This window comes from Pelophylax lessonae, assembly GCF_965119305.1.
Source record: "Pelophylax lessonae genome assembly, chromosome: 4".
Lineage (NCBI taxonomy): Eukaryota > Metazoa > Chordata > Amphibia > Anura > Ranidae > Pelophylax > Pelophylax lessonae.
Genome location: NC_138771.1, coordinates 410,617,894 through 410,638,012, shown reverse-complemented (window position 1 = coordinate 410,638,012; position 20,119 = coordinate 410,617,894). Strand labels below are relative to the sequence as shown.

At 41.9% G+C, this 20,119-nt stretch overlaps 1 protein-coding gene across 2 annotated transcripts in view; it reads right to left on the bottom strand.

The window, feature by feature from the left end:
* LOC309554806 (F-box/LRR-repeat protein 21-like) overlaps nucleotides 1–19,306 on the bottom strand; it is an 85,098-nt gene extending 65,792 nt beyond the window's left edge. For both annotated transcript variants that reach the window (XM_082256514.1, XM_082256515.1), the window contains exons 1-2: nucleotides 19,168–19,306; nucleotides 8,491–8,550 (exon numbers count right to left, since the gene is read on the bottom strand). The gene's annotated coding sequence lies outside the window, so the exon portion shown is untranslated. The remainder of the gene's footprint in view (nucleotides 1–8,490; nucleotides 8,551–19,167) is intronic.
* Between the last annotated feature and the right edge of the window lie 813 nt (nucleotides 19,307–20,119).

The window sequence follows — 20,119 nt, the reverse complement described above, 5'->3', positions numbered from 1 at the left end:
TTTTCAAGGCCTTAATAGCACATAAAACCTCCTCGACTGGAAAGGATCGTTCTAAGGAGGTAAATTGAGCAAATCTAGATTGTCTAGAACCGAGTCAGCTTGGGAGGTGGAAAACTTACATTTTTAGCATATAAATGGGAGAGATGAGCCTTGATTTCTTTAAAAACTTAAGAAGGATTGCTGGTTTTCTTAGTAGTTTTAAGGCAAATTGACTTATTCACCTTTACATAATAAGTATGATGAGACCACCTGATAGACTTTTCCGCTGCCTCCGCCAATAAGAGATCTGGTTCCACGTGATTTTTCTCAAGTTGAGTTTTATTGGAGGTGGTAGGGTGAGTCTGGCACCCTTAAAAGTGTGACTGAAGAGCTCTCTCCAAAGCTTGCTGGTGAGCAATCGTATTCTGTTTAAGCTGCATTGCTTTTTTAATGTAGGTACCCCTGATAACAGGTTAGTGTGCCTCCCATAGTGTCACTGGGGACACATCCAGGGTAGAATTATAAAGTAGATATTATTTAAGAGCCAACTGATTAAGCAAAAAGACTTGTTCGTCATATGGGATTCATTCAGTGTCTACATAGTGTCTGTAGATTTTGAGATTAAGAAGGAGAGTAGTTATAACCGAGTATAAACACCCAGATAAAACATTCCGCCTCCAGGATCAAAACACCCAAAAGAAGGAATTAAGTGGGGGTGCAGTGACAACTTCCCTAGGGAACAGAGACACAAAAAAAAAATCAACATTGTAAATGTAATATAACCCGTCGACCCTCTGCGAGAACAGTGAGAATAAGCTTAATAGCATTCAAATGGCAACACAGTAACTCTGGGCGGTAACAGAGAGGGAAGAGAAAAAGGGGGGGCAGAGGGGAAAATAAGGAGTAGGTAAATTAAGTAGGAAGAGGACGAAGGGGGGGGGGGGAAGAAGAGGGAGGACTGGGGAAAACAGATGAAAAAGAACAGGAGAAAGAAGGAATGTGTAAATGGATAGAGAAACCACCTGGTCAATCAAATGTGTATTCAGGTACAATAAGCAATATGGGTCAATAATACATGTAAAAGAACATTATCATATTATAAATGTTACTAATAAATAGGGGCCAGAGGTACAGGTTAGGACCTGGAGGCTAAGGAAATAGAAATAGACAGATACAAAATGCTTGTAGCCACAAAAGTGATGAAATAGGCAAATAGGAGCCCAGATATAAAAAACCAACAAACAAGCTCCCCTCTAAATCCTTGGAAAAGCAGGAACATGAAAAAAGAATCTAGCAAGCACATAAGAACATGATTAGTGCAATAGAATCATTAAACAAAAAACAATGCAAGGAAAGCAGAATGAGTCAGGGGTATGAACCCATAAGGAAATGAATGACTGTGAATAACATGTAAATAATAACTATAACTCACAGCTAGCAGAAGAGCATAGTTTCATAAAATTACTGAAAACAGTGGCCTTGTAAGAAGGCAACTCGGAATGAAGAACATGCTAAACTGATTTGCTGTATGTAGGAGCCCACATATGGCAACCAATTCAGAGGAGAGGTGAGACTGAGATCTAGGCTGCTGAGCTGGGGTGCCCTGTCTTGGGAGTAGATTGCTTGGAGGTACGCTGCAGTGTGGCATTACTTAGGCCAGAGGGCAACCGTTAGGGGTGCGAGGTGACGTCAACTGATCAGGTTTTTCTGGAGTAGCCAGTTGCAAGTCGATGAGAAGTCATTGCAGATGATCTTGAGAGGAACTGGAATATTGCTTTCTGTTGTGGGTAAACTTGAGAGCAAAGGGGAAGACTCAGAAATAATAGATCTGATGTTGAAGCAAAACCTGAGTCTGGAGTTCTATAGAACTCTGCTTTGTGTTAGTGAGTAGGGCCAGATCAGAGAACATTTGATATATATATGACCCTGTAAATTTAAAGAGTCCTTGTTGCGTGCAGCAGGTAGGAGCTGTTCTTTAGTGCGGTAGAAATAGAACTTAACTGTAATGTCCCTGGGAGGACCATCAGGTTGCTGACTGGTCAGTGCATTATGGACTTTGTCAATCTCCAAGCACTCGATACTGAGCGAGGGCATAAGTTCCTGGAATAGAGCGGTGGTAAGAGATTTATATTTGCAGGTAGTCCCTGCACACATAAGTTAGATCTACGTTAGTTCTCCTCCTGTAAGGCTTTAATAGCTTCAGCTTGTTCCCGAGAGCTTAGCTCCATGTCATCCAAGTCTGCTGTTCTCCTGTGATCCCTGATCTCACTGGATAGGCAGTCAGTAATATGCTCAGAAGTAGAATGCAAAGCTGACTGTAGCATTGTTTCAAATTGCTTAAAAAAATCTTGTTGGGAAAGTCCAGATAAGGGGAGGTTAATGCCACTACTCACGTGAGAGTGGGTATCATCGTCGTTGGCATTGTCCTGTGCAGGTTGTGTTATTGCTCCATCTTGGAAGTAGCTTGAGTCTGGGCTTCGGCTTCGTTCTGGAGCTCGTGGACACCACTGTGACCTTCTGTGCTAGTGGGGCAACCAGAACACTGCTACGATGGCAAGATTCAGGTTGGCAGGTCCAAGCTATGCCTTTGTAATCCCAGCGTGGCATGTCCGCTCGGCTGAGCTGCACCCTTGTGCCTCTGTCTTCCATTTATTTAATTTATATGTCAGCTGCATTGCAGTCAAAATCTTCATATGTATTGCTTCAGTTAAGTAGTTTGTTATGCAGAGTTCATTTCTTGTTAATGCAGATTTTTGCACATTAAAAAAAAAAAAAACTATGTCCTAAAAACGAATCAACTGTAAACACACAGTTCAGTCGTTTCTTAGTGTAGCGCCCTCCCCAACTTCCAGAGGCCTGGTAGAGACAGAGAGGGCCGACATTCCTCCTCAGGGTGCAGATTACTAGGCATGGTGGGTGGTGAACAAGATAGAAAGATGAGCGCCAGTCACTTTTATACTTAAACAAAGAGAAGTTTATTTCTCACAAAAGGAACAAAAATGGGAGAGGGGGGTAGAGCACAGGGCACCCTTAGTGAAAAATGGCAGTTTGGCAGACTCCTTAGACACAAGTGTAGCATAGGCAGACAGCAGTACAGGAAAAGAGCATTTAAGCGATGGATTGACCTGGGAGGCAGCTCCTCTCCCCTGGGTCCAGTTTCCTATAGCAATCTTTACTTTGTAGCATCAGCTGTCTCCTATGACAACAGCATGTAACTCACGGAAGGTGCAGGAACTCTGAGGATGATTCTTTTTGGATGCTTTACCAGGCTCTCCATGGTTCCCTGGTCCATGGCAGAGTCCCCTCTGGTACTCCATCTCAGGTCTTCCTCCCTCCCTTCACTCTCGCAAGCAGTTTTCCGGCTCCCCCTTCCAGAGCCCTGAGCACATGGTTAGGCCTCATACTTCAGGCCTACCCAGCGACAGCTGTTCCTCCCACACCCACCCAGACAGGGGTCTGTTTGGTAAGAGACAGATCACCTGACTTCCTCCAAATAAATAGCGTCTCCCAGCATGCTCAGCTACCAATGTGATTGGCTGAGAGAAACATACATATTCATAACCTGACTCACTGTAATTCATCACACTAATGCCAAAGGTAACAGTGCCACCTACTGACAAAAAAGAGAATTACAGTCAAACCAGAATTAGGAGGGAAGTCCAATGACCACAAAGACTACAAATCAACCAGGCTAGCTACCACCTAACACAACTAAATTTACTAGCAACCCTGCTTAAGACAAGGGTGCTACATTAGACACAGTTCAGTCCTTTGTAACACAGAAGAGTGCATTACAAAGAACTGAACTGTGCTCAATAAACGACTGAGCTGTGTGTTCACAGTTCAGTACTTTGATAGGCACAGTACAGTCCTTTCTAATGCACAAAACAGGGCTTTACAAAGGACTTAACTGTGCCTGACAAAGCAGTGATTTGTGAACACACAGTTCAAAAGGTTTTTAAGGCAGAGTTCTGTTCTTTGCAACACACAGTTTTGTGCATTACAAGGAACAGGACTCCGGCTTACAAACCACTGAACTGTGAACGCACATTCCTCTTAGTTTGTTAGGCACAGTTCAGTTATTTGTAATGCACTCTTTTGTGCATTAGAAAGTACTGGACTGTGCATAACAAAGTAGTGAAATGTGAATACACAGTTCAGTAGTTTGTAAGGCAGAGTTCTGTTCACTGTAACGCACAGTTTTGTGCATTACAAAAACAAAACTCTGGCTTACAAACAACTGAACTGTGAACACACTTTTTTACATGTTTATCTCTTTTAAGGGCTCTTTCACACGGGCGGTCCGATCACATCCGCCTGTCAGTTTTTTAGGCGGATCTGATCGGATCCTCCATGCAGCTCTATGGGGCAGCGGGTGTCAGCGGAGACACCTCCGCTGACACCCACTGCCATCCGCATCCGATTCTGTGCTGAAATCTGGACGGATGGATACCCTATTTTTCCATCCGTTCAGTAATCGGATCGGATCTGATGAGAGCGGTCCGCTCTCCTCCAATCCCCCATAGAGGGCAGCGGGTGCTGAGACACCTCCCTTTCCGCTCTGCAAGCGGAGACGGAGCTGTCGTCCGCCCGGCTCAGCGGGGATCGCGGATCGATCCCCGCTGAGCAACACGGATCCGCCTGCGGAGGCGGACCGTGTGAAAGAGCCCTAACTCTTTTGTGCGTTAGAAAGTACTGAACTGTGCCTTACAAACTACTGAACTGGGAATGCATGGCTCAGTACTTTGTTAGGCACAGCTCAGTTCTATGTAACACACTTTTTGTGCATTACAAGAACTGAATTGTGCCTAGCAAAGTACTGAAATGCAAATGCTAAAATAACAAAGGAGATAAACACACAGACATTAATTAGAAAACCTTTATTCATTTTCTTTTACAGAAAAAAGTGAAAAAAATTGAATTGAAGTGATAAATACAAACTAAACTAAACATGTGCGTCCTGCCAAGTCACTTGACCTTCTGGGGAAACAAAGTAGTCAGCAAACTGGTTTTTATTGGTTATGACCTCTGCAGTGCTATATAAGTCCATAAACTGGACACTCTGACCTAGGTTTCTTGACACAGGATTACAGTAGGCTCTCTCCCTATCTATTAAAAAAATATGTTTATTTGTGGCTAAGTCCATGGCCACTGTATGGTTTCATTATGTTCTCAGACAGTCCAAAAGCCTCATCCGCCATGATTGCTAGGGGCAGACTAGGCTCTGTTGTCCCTGGGAGAGGCCTTCTTGAGGAAATACGGAGACATCCCTGATATAGCCGATGGCCAAAACCAGATAAGAAGAATCTAGCATCACCATAGCTGCCATAGGCTCCAACATTAACCGCTATGAATCTGAGGTGTGCATCCACCAATCCAAAGAGCACTATTGAAAAATGTTTCTTGTAGTTTTAATATAAGGTTCCTGGAATTGGGAGGCATTTTCACCCCTACGTATTTGCCATCAAGGGCTCTTATACATTTGGGAAATGGCATCTTCTCCCAGAATTTAGAAGCCACCTGTTCCCACATGTTTTTTGTTGGCTCAGGCATCACAACATGGCATAATTTCTCCCACAGAGCTAGGCATGTGTGTCCCACTCCCTGGTAATCTTTGCCACTATGCTCACCCCAAGTATAAAGTAATGGCAGAGAGACACAAAACTCTGTCCTGTTGCCAAAAACCTAGAATAGAAATATTGTTAGCTTGTTAACCAAGAAAAAAGAATAATAAAAAAGAAATAATAAATATAATAATATTAATAAAAAAAAATTATTTAACAAATTGTTTTGATTATAAAATAAAGTGATCACAGAAAATAAATAAAACAAAAAATTTAAATTCTTGATTTACAATTAGCAAAATAAATAAATAAAAAAAATTGGTGAAAATATTTTTTTTTGCATAGCAACCTACCCGAGTGTGACAAGGAGTCATTTCTCTCGTGACACTCTAATCTGCAGCTGTGTCCGTGTGGGTGAGCCTGGGTCTTAAGTGTTGTGGAAGGTTTTCAAATGTGGCAATAGACACCCGTGTGAAATGAAAAAAGTATCAGATTTTTGTCGCAGCTCTCCATACAAAGTTGAAAAATATCAAGAAGAAAACTGCTGGGACATCAAAGGATGCGTCCAATATCGAAGTCTGGATCTCTTGTTTTCAAATTCTCTCTGACTTACTTGCCTCCACAACAAAATCAGGATGATGAATTCCTCAATTATGAAATAAAAGCTTAGGCTAGAAGAGAAAGGCATGGCTCTCTGATTTCTCAGTATGCTTCTGCTCTGCTCTCACAATCCTCTTTGATCTCTGTCCAAAATGGCTCCTGATAATATATTTTGCAGTACATTGTGGTCATTTGAAAGTTAACAAAAGTAGTGGGTAGTGTTTTGCTGTAAAAACTGCATATTTTTTGGACAGTCTGCATGGACCCTAAGAGTTGAAATTTCAGTTTTTAGGAGGTGTCTATTCTCGTGAGTAGGGTAGGGTAGGGTTCATATAGGGTAATCTTATACATAGTTACATAGTTAGTGAGGTTGAAAAAAGACATCAGTCCATCCAGTTCAACCTATGATGTGTGTGTGTGTGTTTGCTGTTAACCGTACATTGTATACCCCTGTATGTTGTGGTCTTTAAGGTGCCCATCTAATAGTTTTTAGAAACTATCAATGCTCCCTGCTGATACGACTGCTTGTGGAAGAGAATTCCACATCCTTACTGCTCTTACAGTGAAGAACCCCCTGCATATTTTAAGGTTAAACCGCCTTTCCTCTAGTTTTAGTGAGTGGCCACGTGTCTTATTGTATTCCCTTTCTCTGAATAGGTTTTTCCATATGCTAGGGTTGCCAGTACAGTATTTGTACATTGATATCATTTCCCCCCTCAATCGTCTCTTCTCCAGAGAGAAGTTGTAGTGCTTGTAGTCTTTCCTTATAGCTGATGTCCTCCATTCCCCTGATTATTTTTGTTGCCCTTCTCTGGACTTTCTCCAGTTCCAGCACATCCTTCCTGAGGACCGGTGCCCAGAACTGGACAGCATACTCCAGATGTGGCCGGACCAAAGTCTTGTAGAGTGGGAGAATAATCTCTTTATTTCTGGAGTGAATCCCCTTTTTTATACATCCCAGTATTATGTTGGCTTTGCTTGCAGCAGCTTGGCATTGCATGCCACTGCCAAGCCTGTTGTCTACCAGTACCCCCAGGTCCTTTTCCATCCTAGACTCACCCAGAGGTTCCCCCCTAATGAGTAGCTTGCTTTCTGGTTTCTGGCACCCAAGTGCATTACTTTACATTTTTCAACATTAAACCTCATCTGCCATGTAGTTGCCCACCCCACTATTTTGTTCAGGTCCGCTTGTAAGGTTTCCACATCCTGCCCAGAAGATATTGGCATGCTTAGTTTAGAACCACCTGCAAATACCGAGATTTTACTCGATATCCCCTCCTCTAGATCATTTATGAATAAATTAAACAGGATTGGCCCCAGGACAGAACCCTGGGGGACCCCACTTTCCACACCCGCCCAATCTGAGTACTCCCCATTAATCACCACCCTTTGCAACCTCCCCTGGAGCCAGTTCTCTATCCAGGTACTCACCTTATGGTCCATACCTACCTTCCTTAGTTTGAACAGTAAGCGTTTGTGGGAAACGGTGTCAAAGGCCTTTGCAAAGTCCAGATACACCACATCCACAGGCTTACCTTTATCTAGGTGGCAGCCCACTTCATCATAGAAGGTTAATAGATTGGTCTGGCAAGAATGATTTTTCATGAATCCATGCTGATTACTACTAATAATAATTTCATTACTAAAGTCTTGTATGTGATCCCTTAACATCCCCTCAAAAATCTTGCAGACTACTGATGTTAGGCTGACCGGCCTATAGTTACCCGGGATATATCTCGGCCCCTTTTTAAATATTGGTACCACGTTGGCTTTTTTCCAATCAGCTGGCACCATACCCCTCTGTAAACTATCCTTAAAGATCAAGAATAATGGTCTGGCAATCACCTGGCTGAGCTCCTTAAGAACCCTTGGGTGCAAGCCATCCGGTCCCGGTGATTTATTTATGTTAAGTTTCTCTAGTTTAGTTCTAAGTCTATCTTCTGTTAGCCATACGGTAATCTTCTATCAAGATCTCCACGTTGTCTCTGTACTTAAAGTTTTTATGACTATTACACACATCAATTCTTTTATTGCACAGCTTGGAAAAGCCAGTTGTGATAGAGAAACATCCTTCAAAATGTTAATAACTGGGGTCAGTCATGAAATCCAACAGGAATATTGCAGCTGTAGTAAATTAGAGATTTAAAAAAAAGCAGCTTATTTTTTTTTTTTTTACTACTGGTTGTCCACTCAAAACTGATATTTCTATTTTGGAAGCATTCATCTCTTATATGGTATGCAAAACATACATGGAAACTCAAGGAAGGCTCTATCACATCCTAGTCATTAAAGCTTATATACATTTAAACACAATATTACAGACAGAAGGTTATGACAAAATGCTTACCAGTGAGTGCACTGCCGATGTGCTTTCTATTTAAGATCTCAACTGTTTTCGAAATTGTTTCTGTAAGGAACAATTTAGAGTGAGTCAGGGCAGAAATATACGTATAGAGCATATTCCTACTGTATGAAGCTTTGGTGTGGCTTTTTAAAAATGCATGCTTATACTATGCTACAATGAAAGCAAATATTAATACATTTACAAAGAGCCTACAGAACTGCGCTCCACTAGGAGCCCATATGGGCTATTGCTCTAATGTACTGGGGATGATTTACTACAGGGTGTCATTATAACTAAATCCCCAAATGTCATTGAGCAGATTTTTGCAGGAGCTCCACCCAAAAGGGAAGCTCCACTTGTTTGCCTGTGCCCCTCCGCTGCCACATTTGGCACCTTTGGGGGGAGCTGGTACCTGGTTTTGACAGGTACCTGCTCTCACTTCTGGCTGATCTTGCCACAGAAAAGTCAGCCTGAAGTTCGGCCCCCCTCCTCCTTCTCCGCCGCCGGGCCATTCACAAAGTGCAGCAGCACCTGACAGCCGATTGAAAAATTGACACCGCTGGATTCGTGGACAGGTAAGTGCCCTAAAATTGAAAGTCAGCAGCTACAGTATTTGTAGCTGCTGACTTTTTTTATTTATTTTTTTTTATTTAAGGAGCCTGGAGCTCCGCTTTAAAATCCAAGCTCACCTCAAACTGAAATTTCATAGTTACTTAGTAACACAGTTAGTCAACTTGAAAAAAAGACACAAGTCCATCTTTCATGGATGCTCAACCTATGGCCCTAAAATGAGTTTCAAGGCTGACGGGTAAACGCATGACTCCCAATGGCAGAGGCATGATGGGACTTGTAGTTCTGCAACAGCTGGAGGGCCACAGGTTGAGCTGAGCACCCATGATAGTTCAATCAATAGAGAGAAAACAAAAAAAGAAAATGGAAAACCTCCATATACATAATCCTATACCCACAGTTGATCCAGAGGAAGACAAAACAAAATAAAGCATGATCCAATTTGCTCCAGCATGGGAAAAAACTACTTCTTGATCCCCCTGGAGGTATTCAGATATTTAAGTTTTGCAAAACACTGGACACTGTACTTTTTGGTGGGGACTTGTATGCAAATAATCTTCGGTAAGTCTTCCAAACATATAACGAGATCTGCCCAATCATATATAAAATAACAAAAACATGGAATTCAGAAATAATAGTAACACCTTTGTAAAAAGCTCAGCAGCAGGCTGCAGTCAGTTTTCAAATGGTATTTATCACTAGGATTATCCTCAACAGCTAAAAGAAGCTGGCAGTATACTTTGTCCAGTAGTTTCAATCAAATATTGAAACATCAGTTTGGATGGACTAACCAGGTTTAGTACAAGGTCATCAAGTGCCCAAGGGAAAGATGCTAAATTGTGTTCCACCCCCTGAAGAAGGGTGGTAAAATCCTCGCCACTGACCAATCAAAGGAGAGTGTAACAGCACTGCCACTGACCAGCAATGCATGAAAGGGGAGTGGATGGGGTGATCAGTGAAGAGCACTGCCAATGACCAACAGCAAAGGAGAAGTAGACAGTACCCTAATCACAGCCCTGGGATCAATATTCAAGACCGTACTTCAATACAGTATATTGTTCCAAAGGGGGAGATCTGTACGTGATTAGCCCATTTAATGCATATAAAATATGGCATTATCCAGAGGTCAAGCAGCAAATGCCTTCAAAGAAACAGTGGCTGGCCATACATGAGTCAAGTGTATTTTGCTTCTATTTTAAATGAAATTAGTTGTTTTACAAGGTAAGGGAAAAACTTGTTGTTGCCACTATTCACAAAAATTGCTGCCAAATACAATCTAGTCAGCATGAACTCATTGGTGCAAAATTAATGAACAGGAACTCTGCTCCAATCTGACCAAAGACACCTGGTTACTCCCCTGTCGGGCACCACCATCTCGCCTCTTGTTCAGCATACTATAGATCACTGTTTCTCAACTCCGGTCCTCAGGGCACACTAACAGGCCAGGTTTTAAGTATTACCTTGGGGAGGTGCAGACTAGAATACTGCAATCACTGAGCAGCGACTTGTATCACCTGGGATGTATTTCAGTTTTCTTGCAAACCTGGCCTGTTAGTGTGCCCTGAGGACCGGAGTTGAGAAACACTGCTATAGATAAACATAAGGGCTTAACTACTGACTTTTGGCAAGTCAAGATTTTCATTTAAAGCCCGGTCCTGTTTGATTTGGGTTTCATGTTTTGGGGAAAAAAGTAGAGCATTTAAAACAGTTGATGAGCAGGTTGTGATGGACCCACAATATGAGCATGCCTGAAAATTGCAAAACAGTCTGTTTAGGTCTTTATTAGTTTGTTCTCTGCTGAGTTAATGAAAAAATAATAATGAGCATTACTGTCTATGTTATTACTGTCTATCTCTGTCTAAGGGATATATAGAAAATGATCTCTCTGAACCAAAGGAGCAATGCAATATAAACATAGGGTGTTATCCATCAATTGAATGAGGATTAATTTAGGTGAACTTAATTTAGTGGCAGAATGACGCAAATGCTTTAGATATCTGATATTGCAGTATTTACACCTAAAATTCATACTCAAGTGCCACTCCGTTTTCATTGTCATTGCTGACTGAGTTGTAATTTTGCACCACGTTTTCAAGCATGCAGCTTCTTTACAAATCCCCTTTGTCCTTATGACCTGGAGTCACCATGCTCCAGATACTTAGAAGGGATCTCTGTTCTTTCAATCAGTGTATCTTCCCCATGTGCGTCATATATGACCCGAAAAAACAATCTCATCACAATAAGTGCTGGGTGACACACGCACCCACACACATACATATATACATACACAAACACACATATACACAGTAAAAAAACACACAACATGGTATCCTTGTGTAAAATAGATGTCATAGTAATGCATAGTAAGGCCTTCTTTACTAGAGAGTAGTAATTCCTAAGTGCAGTAGCTAATAGCAACTCAAATTCTCTTTACTCTAGCGTAGGTTCACACCAGTGCTGCTTTATGATGAGGCATTTTCCACTGCACTTTTGTAGTGCAACTGTGTGTTTTTGATGCATTTTTCATGTTTAATTTGTTTTTTTTTTTATAGGAAAGGGATTTTATACACAAAACGATGCCATAAATGCACTAAAAAAACGCATGTACATAAATTTTACGTAATTTTGGGAAGTTTCCATTGAAGTCTGTGTGACAAAAAACATGCTGCACTGCACCAAAAGACGTGCCTCCACCTATTCAAAAAACATGCTCAGCTGTGCTGCGCTGCATTGATGTAAACAGGCGCCATAGAGAATAATGTCATTTTCATGGATGTTCCACGCAGCAGAACAACAAACACAGAAGAATGTCTTACTAGTGATCCTGTTGCTAGGCATAACTTGCCAGTGACAGGATAACAAAGAGAGAAGAGAGAATATTTTAAAAGTGATACTGAATCCCATTTCTTTTTTTAATTTCAGCACACTTACATTAGTTTCTGCCTCTCCCCCTTTCAAAAATGTCCTTTCTTCCTCATTTGGCCAGTCCCATTATCATTATCATTGCTCCACCTTCCTTGTTAAAGGTTGCTCCTTTGCTTAGCAGGGTCCCATGGAGCCATTTTTGCATGCTCTAATGGTAAGACTACAGCACTATGTACTAACATGCACAGGCAGCCCAACCCAGGACAAAAAACAAAGGCACTTCCTATCACTTCCTCTGGAGGACAAGTAGAGGTGTGTCTTCAATGTGTTGCCTTCTTGGGCTTGCCTGTTTGTGTCAGCGCAGGCAGCATCCTGACATTGGGCACTGATAAGCTGGCAAGGTGAGACTGTACAAGAAATGAGTGGGAATCAGGGTTGGGCGAACATGTGTAAAGTGCGGGTGTCGGATCCGAACCCTATTAAAATCAGTAGGAGCTGAATGTTTAAAACAGTAATGGGAATTTTCTTGGTTAATAGGCTAGGGATTGTCAAGCAAATGGCACATGGGCTGGGCACTACCCTGGGGGACATGTACCAAAAGAAAAGAAAATGTAAAAAAATTTAGTTTGGTTGGGAGCAGTTTTAGTAATCTTTAAAGCAGGGACCCACAAGCTTTCAAAACAAAGGGCCAGTTTACTGTCCTTCAGAATTTAGGTGGGCCAGAATGTGACCGCTGAGAATAGTAAAAACCCCAGCATCCATGGGAGTAGACAAGGTTTCAATCTTGGTGGTCAATGAGAATAAATTACATAGCACCTGTGGTCACCAGGAGAAGAAATAGTGTCCCATTGTTGGTTTTAGTATGAAGATTAGCGCACAATTGTTGGGTTAGTGTCAGTGGGAGAAATAGTGCCCTATCGTTGGTGTTAGTGGAAGGAAAAGTGCACCATCATTGGTGTGAGTGGGAGAAATATTGTCCCATTGTTGGTGTTAGTGGAAGGAATGGTGTGCCATTGTTGGTGTCAGTGGGAAGAATAGTGCCCTATCATTTGTGTCAGTGGGAGGAATAGTGTCCTATGGTTGGTGTTAGTGGAAGGAAAAGTGCACCGTCATTGTTGTCAGTTGGAGAAATATTGTCCCATTGTTGGTGTTAGTGGAAGGAATGGTGTGCCATCGTTGGTGTCAGTGGGAAGAATAGTGCCCTATCATTTGTGTCAGTGGGAGGAATAGTGTCCTATCGTTGGTGTCAGTGGGAGGAATAGTGTCCCATCATTGGTGTCAGAAGGAGGAAAATTGTCCCATATTTGGTGTTAGTGGAAGGAATGGTAACCCAACATTGGTGTTAGTAGTAGAAATAGTGCCTTGTATCAGTGGGAGGAACAGCACCCTCAGGGCCAGATAAAGGCAAGCAAAGAGCCACATCTGGCCCTCAGGCCACCGTTTGGAGACCACTGGTGAAGTGAAACATTTGAATGCCATTAAATAACATGCTTGGTGGTGCTCTGACCCTACCTGTGAAACACCACATTTGTGCGATGTACACAACCTACTACAGCGACGCTGACATCTACAAAGAAAAAGGTGGTCAAAACGACAGCTCCCAGATGCTTGATTCTATTTGTAAAGAAAGCGGTTAGGGATTCCATTCATCTAGCCTAGATGATGGTCTTGTATAGATGTTATGAGGGACCCCCCAAAAAAAATGTCCTTTAGGTTTGATATGAATTTTAAAGAGTACTGTGCAATAAAAAAAAAAAAAAAAGAACAGCATGAGTGAGATCCTCCCTTATTCTACACCAGACGTCAGCGTGTAGGCCCTTCCCAATGTGTTTCATGCTCAAACACTTTGTCATAGGGATCCGCCTATCACTAGTGTGAGTTCGAAGAGATTTTTAAATTTGGAAAGATGCTGGGGTGGCTCAAGCAGTATAGAGTGAAGGATGTTTCAGGAAAGACAAAAGGTTGACATGTGGAGACTGTAGCTGATAGGGGATTTGTAATCTGTCCCAAAGGGCTAAATAATGAAGAATGATAGTGTTTGAAATCAATTTACGTTCTTTAGGGTAAAGCCAGATGAGGTTGTCAATAGCAAAGGTGTCACAATATGTGGCTTCTAATCCGATCCACTAAAGGGGTTCCTTGGCCATGTGGTATTGAGCTAGGTTAGTTACTGGACTGCCTCGTAATACTTTGCAAAATTAGGAAGGCCCAGTCCTCCATGCAACTTAAGGTGCGTGTGAACGGTTCTAGACAGACGCAGCCTAACCGAGCTTGATATATAAGAGTTCACCCAACATTGGAGTATACATAAATAGCGGGTGGGGGCTGCTATGGGGAGCACTTTGAAGAGGTATAATGTCTTAGGTAGCAATGTAATTTTAACTGCTGTTATATGACTGAGCCAAGAAACATGTAAAGGGGACCAACAGGACATATGGGAGGTTAAGTGAGTGAGCACTGCTAAGTAATTTGTGTGATAGAGGGTGGAGTACGAGGTCAATTGATACTCAGGTGAGTAAGATTATACGTGGCCCAACTGAAAGGGAGAGTGGATTGTAACTGAAGTAGAACCTGGCTAGAGAGGCTGCCAAAGGCTCAACAGCTAGAGCAAAGAGGACCTCAAGAAATTGCTAAGCAATCCAACTTATACCCTGCGTACTTAACATACACTATATTGTCAAAAGTATTGGAAGGCCTGCTTTTACAGGCACATGAATTTTAATGGCATCCCAGTCTTAGTCCGTAGTGTTCAATATTGACTTGGCCCACCTTTTGCAACTATAACAGCTTTAACTGTTCTGGGAAGGCTGTCCACAAGGTTTAGGAGTGTGTCTATGGGAATGTTTGACCATTCTTACGGAAGTGTATTTGTGAAGTGTTGAAGCTGTTAAAGCTGCAAAGGGTGGGCTAACTTAATACTAAACCGTACAGACTAAGACTGGGATGCCATTAAAAATAAATGTACCTGTAAAGGCAAGCGTCCCAATACATTTGGTATTATAGTGTATGTCTGAAGCTTCATGTATTGGGAAGAGATCCAACCAAGGAAGTTAGACCCAAAAAACATCTCCCAAGGATATAATGCAAATTTGTATTAAATGCTTTGTGGTTATCAATTATCAAATCAAATGGCAATTTCTTAATTTAATTAATTGAATAATTACATATTTAGACGATCTGTTGTGTGAAGATTCTCAGCCACTTTAGTACGTAAATCAAACCCCAGTATCTTAACAAAAATTTTACTCCTATAGATGGGGATACCTCCAATATACTTCACCCTTTTGAAAATTCAATAGGCAAGAAATGTGGTAATTTATATACAAAAAATGTCACAATTTGGCATATTGCAAAGAAGTATGATTTGCATTTTTACAAATTAAAATTATAGCTGGCTGCAGATTAAAATGCAAAGAGAATTTTTAATCATACAAAAATTACTTTTTTGTGTTAACCCCTAAAATAGGCCATCACTGTCAATATTTATTTGTCTGAAATGGGCATACTCCTGAAAAATGATACTGATTAGCTGCAAATACTGAACATCATCAACCTTTGCATTATGGAAAAAAAATTAAAATGAAAAGATTCGTAGAAATATACTACATGGCAATTCGTTTGTAAAATACAATTACATTTAATAGGGATGCCTTGACATAATAAAGGATGTATTATGTGTTTTAATTAATGTTTATAAGTAAAAATCCAAACAAAAATATAATCTCAAGGCCTGGTATATTTTGAAGATATGTTCTCCATTACTTTGACGAATGCAAACATCCTTCAGATACTCCTGGCTTTAAATTTATATAGGAGCTCGTCCTTCTCATGTGTGACTACAGAAAAAAATGGCTGCTGAGGCTTAGTATCTGTCACCTCTCCTTCCACAGTTTTCTAACAGCACATGCTAATAAGATCTTCTTTTTGTCCTCTTGTAGAATAGGAGCAATATGTGTGAGTGTCACTAGTGAAGGGCATGGGTCCCTACGCCTTGACCACCTGCATTTTCTTTTTCAATATACTATACGTACTAAAGCAGCTGCTGGCTTCTGTCTCCCCCAGTTGGTCCATCTTCCTCTGATGCACAGAGCTGCAATGTTTTTTTGGACCGATTCCCTTAGCTCTGTGCTACAGGTATGATAGGTGGCGAGCAGAAACAGAAGCTATACACTATATACTGTAGATGAGATCTGCAGAAGACTTTAATAGTTTGATCCTCCCTTCTTTTATGACAACCCAGGCCAAAAACACAGCCACACTGCCTGGGAGCAGATTACACTGGACTGGAGGTGTGATCACAGAGTGTCCAGATTTCAGATTATCTCATAAACTGTTTCAGCTTTGTACAAAGTATCACAGAAAAATTAAATATTATATATAAAGAGCATATATGTAAACAGCAATCTGGTTGTTAAAGCTTTAGATAGCATCCCACAAATAGTGAAGGGATGCACTCCTGACGCCTGCACTCTGTGCATTGCATACTACTCACCCTTGTGCTCTGTGTGTTGTGCACTCCTGACCACTGTGCTTTGTGTGTTGTGCACTCCTGGTCCCTGTGCTCTCTGTGTTGTGCACTCCTGACCACTGTGCTCTGTGTGTTGTACACTCCTGACACCTGTTCTCTGTGTGTTGTGCACTCCTGGTCCCTGTGCTCTCTGTGTTGTGCACTCCTGACCACTGTGCTCTGTGTGTTGTGCACTCCTGACACCTGTTCTCTGTGTGTTGTGCACTCCTGACCACTGTGCTCTGTGTGTTGTGCACTCCTGGCCCCTGTGCTCTGTGTGTTGTGCACTCCTGACACCTGTTCTCTGTGTGTTGTGCATTCCTGACCTCTGTGATCTGTGTGTTGTGCACTCCTGACACCTGTTCTCTGTGTGTTGTGCATTCCTGACCTCTGTGATATGTCTGTTGTGCACTCCTGACCCCTGTGCTCTATGTGTTGCATGCTTATCATCTTTGATCTCTGTTATTCCTCACAGCTGCACTTTGTATGTTACATATGCTTAACATCTGAATTCTGTGCCTTAAATACTCCTGACCCCTGCACCATGTGCCTGACCCCTACCCTCTGTGCCTTAAGTACTCATGACCCTTCACTTTATGAGTTACATATTCTTGACCTCTGCTGTACATACTGTTGACACCTTCATTGAGTGCCTTAAAACTCCTGACCCCTATGCTTTATGCATTACATACTCTTCATTCTTGTGTTTTGTGCCTTACACTTTCCTGACACCTGTGCTCTTTGATTTACAGTATATACTCTTGACCTCTGCACTCTATGGCGTGCATACCCCTAACCACTGCTGTCTGTTCCTTACACATTTTTGACCCCTGCATTCTCTACATTATGTACTGAGCTGTGTGCCCTATGTACTTCTGATACTTGCACTCATGCCCCCTGTGCTGTGTGTGTGTGTTGAGTACATCTTACCCCTGCACTTGTTCATTACATACAACTCACCCCTGTGCTCTATGTTATACGTACACCTATCAGCTGAACCCTGAGCCTTACGTTCTTCTGACCCTTGTGCTGTGTAACCTTTGTGTGAAGTATTTTACATACTCTTGACTCTTATACTCTGTATTACATACTTCAGACCTCTGCACTTTGAAAGTTACATACTACTGACCCTTGCACGCTTTATGTTATATTGTACAGTACACTTTAGATAGACCATGGAAGGAGTGGAACCCTCTCACACTTTTAATACTGTGTGTGTCTCTCTTGAGGAAATTCACCCTTTTTATTTATCCCATTGTTAATAAAACCTGTCTCATATGGGACAGAAATGATGGATCCAAAGGGATACAGACAAAAATATACTGACAGGTTTTATCCCTTTAAAATTAAATTCAAAACTAAACAAAAAAAAAGAACCGTGGGCTATAGAAATTCTTTAATAAATACACATATTATACACATATTTATTTAAGTTTTCTTTTTTTTTTTTATATTTGGAGTTATGCTTTAGGAAAACAGTGCAAACTGCAATGACGTCCTATAAGGACCCATCAAAAACAAGAATACAACAGTATGTTTACTATGTACTGATTAAAGCTGATTTACTGTGCATTGTTGTTCCTGCACATTATTATTTTTTGCACTATAATACATACAGACAGTTATTATTATTACTATTATTACTAATATTAGACAGGATTTATACAGCACCAACAGTTTACGCAGTGCTTCACAATAAAAAGGGGGACAGTAAAATTACAATACAGAAAGAATAGGAGGGCCCTGCTCATGGAGCTTACAATCTAAAAATGTAACCCTAACAGTATTGTTTAGGGAAACTCTAAGGCCTCTTTCACACAGGCTTTCCGATCAGGTGCACCTGTCAGTTTTTCAGGCGGACCTGATCGGATGCTCCATGCACCTCTATGGAGCAGCGGACATCAGCGGACACCCGCTGCTCTTCGATCCGATGTGGTCTGTGAAATAAAGACAGATGGAAACCCTATTTTCCATCCGTCTGGAGGATCGGATCGGATAGGATCAGATGAAAATGGACAGGCGGTCTGTTTTCATCCGATTTCCCATAGAGGAGAGCGGGATCTGACAGCTCCGTCATTGAAAATAAGCAGAGACAGACCTGTCATCCCCCTGCTCAGCGGGGATCGGCGGATCGATCCCTGCTGAGCAAAAGGGAGTCCGCCAGGCAGAAAGCCCGTGTGAAGGGACTCTAAGGGTGTGTAATGAGATTTGAAGGACAAGTGATGGTTCCTAGCTTTAATAGTGTTGGTATATTTCTGTCTTATCTCTAATTGCTTTTCTAGTCTGTTGCAAACTGTTAGTAAACAGTCTTTTCACTAAGCCAAGACCTCACCAAATGACACTACAAGTTCAAGCAGATCTCATTGCTATGTAAAAGAACATTCAGATGCACAAACCTCCACTCCTTTGGATTGGATTTTTCAGTACCTATTATCCCAATACAAGGCTGGTGCTATGAGTACATAATCAATACTTGGACATGCATGCATATTATATTTAAACGTGTAGGTTTGAGCAATAGTTGATTAGAAATACAGTAAATGCTGCTGTCTAATGTCTATGGCCGAATTCCAGGCCAAAACAGTCAAGCCATAATATAGGTTTTCTTGCTCTCTGGGAGCCATTGAGTTAAATAGTAATCAAACTCAGAGATAACCTACCTTGTACATGGCACGTTTCCACCCAGGAAAAACAGAAAATAGTAATAATAATGGCAATAATAAAGGAACAATTTTTACCTCCAACTTCCTTAGCCAGTAACGGTCAGGATACCGCAATGTCTGTTAATATCTCTGTAGACTGTAAGCTGTCTATGCATTTGTGACTTGATAAGCATAGCTTTTATGTCTATCCCCCTCCCACCCCAGCCTGCTTGTGTTTCTCTGCCTTGAAAGTAGGTCACTGTGTCGCGGCGTTCTGGGAAGGAGGAGGTCTGGCAAAGCTCCAACACAGGCACAGAGATTACTAAAACAAAGCAAACTAGTAGCTTTGTTGATACTAGTACATGTTGAAAATAAGGAAACATTTTACCTAGACACAATTTTAAATGTTTGCAATTATCCACTTTAATAAATAGAAATTGAAATCATGAACATAACAGAACGCGGCTTTTTGTTGACCTCCAATCCAAAATTTAAAAACCTAACTTCAACACAGCAGCCTGCTGAATTGCAATATATTCTTAGGGCCTTTTCACACGGGCATTCTGATCAGCTCCGCCTGTCAGTTTTTTAGCCCTATGGGATGGCGAGTGTAAACGGTTTTGTCCAGAGGCGTAACTAGAACCTTCAGGGCCCTGGTGCAAGAAACCATGAAGGGCCCCCCGGACCCCTGGCCGGGGCCCTTCCCTTCAAGCCTGGGGCTCTTCCCACTGATCCTGGGGCCCTTTACTCTCGTTGTGGGGCCCTTTATTATGGTCCCACAGCGTGACCCTTTCACAAGTTCTGCAGTGGGCCCCCTTCCTGGAAAAAGGAGGACAGTGATTTCTCTACATGCTGCCCCCGACGCCCCTCCTATCCAGGTGTACAGAGGAGCCACACAGGCCCCCTGGAGCATGGGGCCCGGTTGCAATCGCAACCCCTGCAACCCCTGTAGTTACGCCCCTTGTTTTGTCTTTGTTTACACCCGCCTACCTGGAGTCCATCCAGGTTCAGAAAAAAAAACAAAACAGAAAAGCACTGTATTCTTACC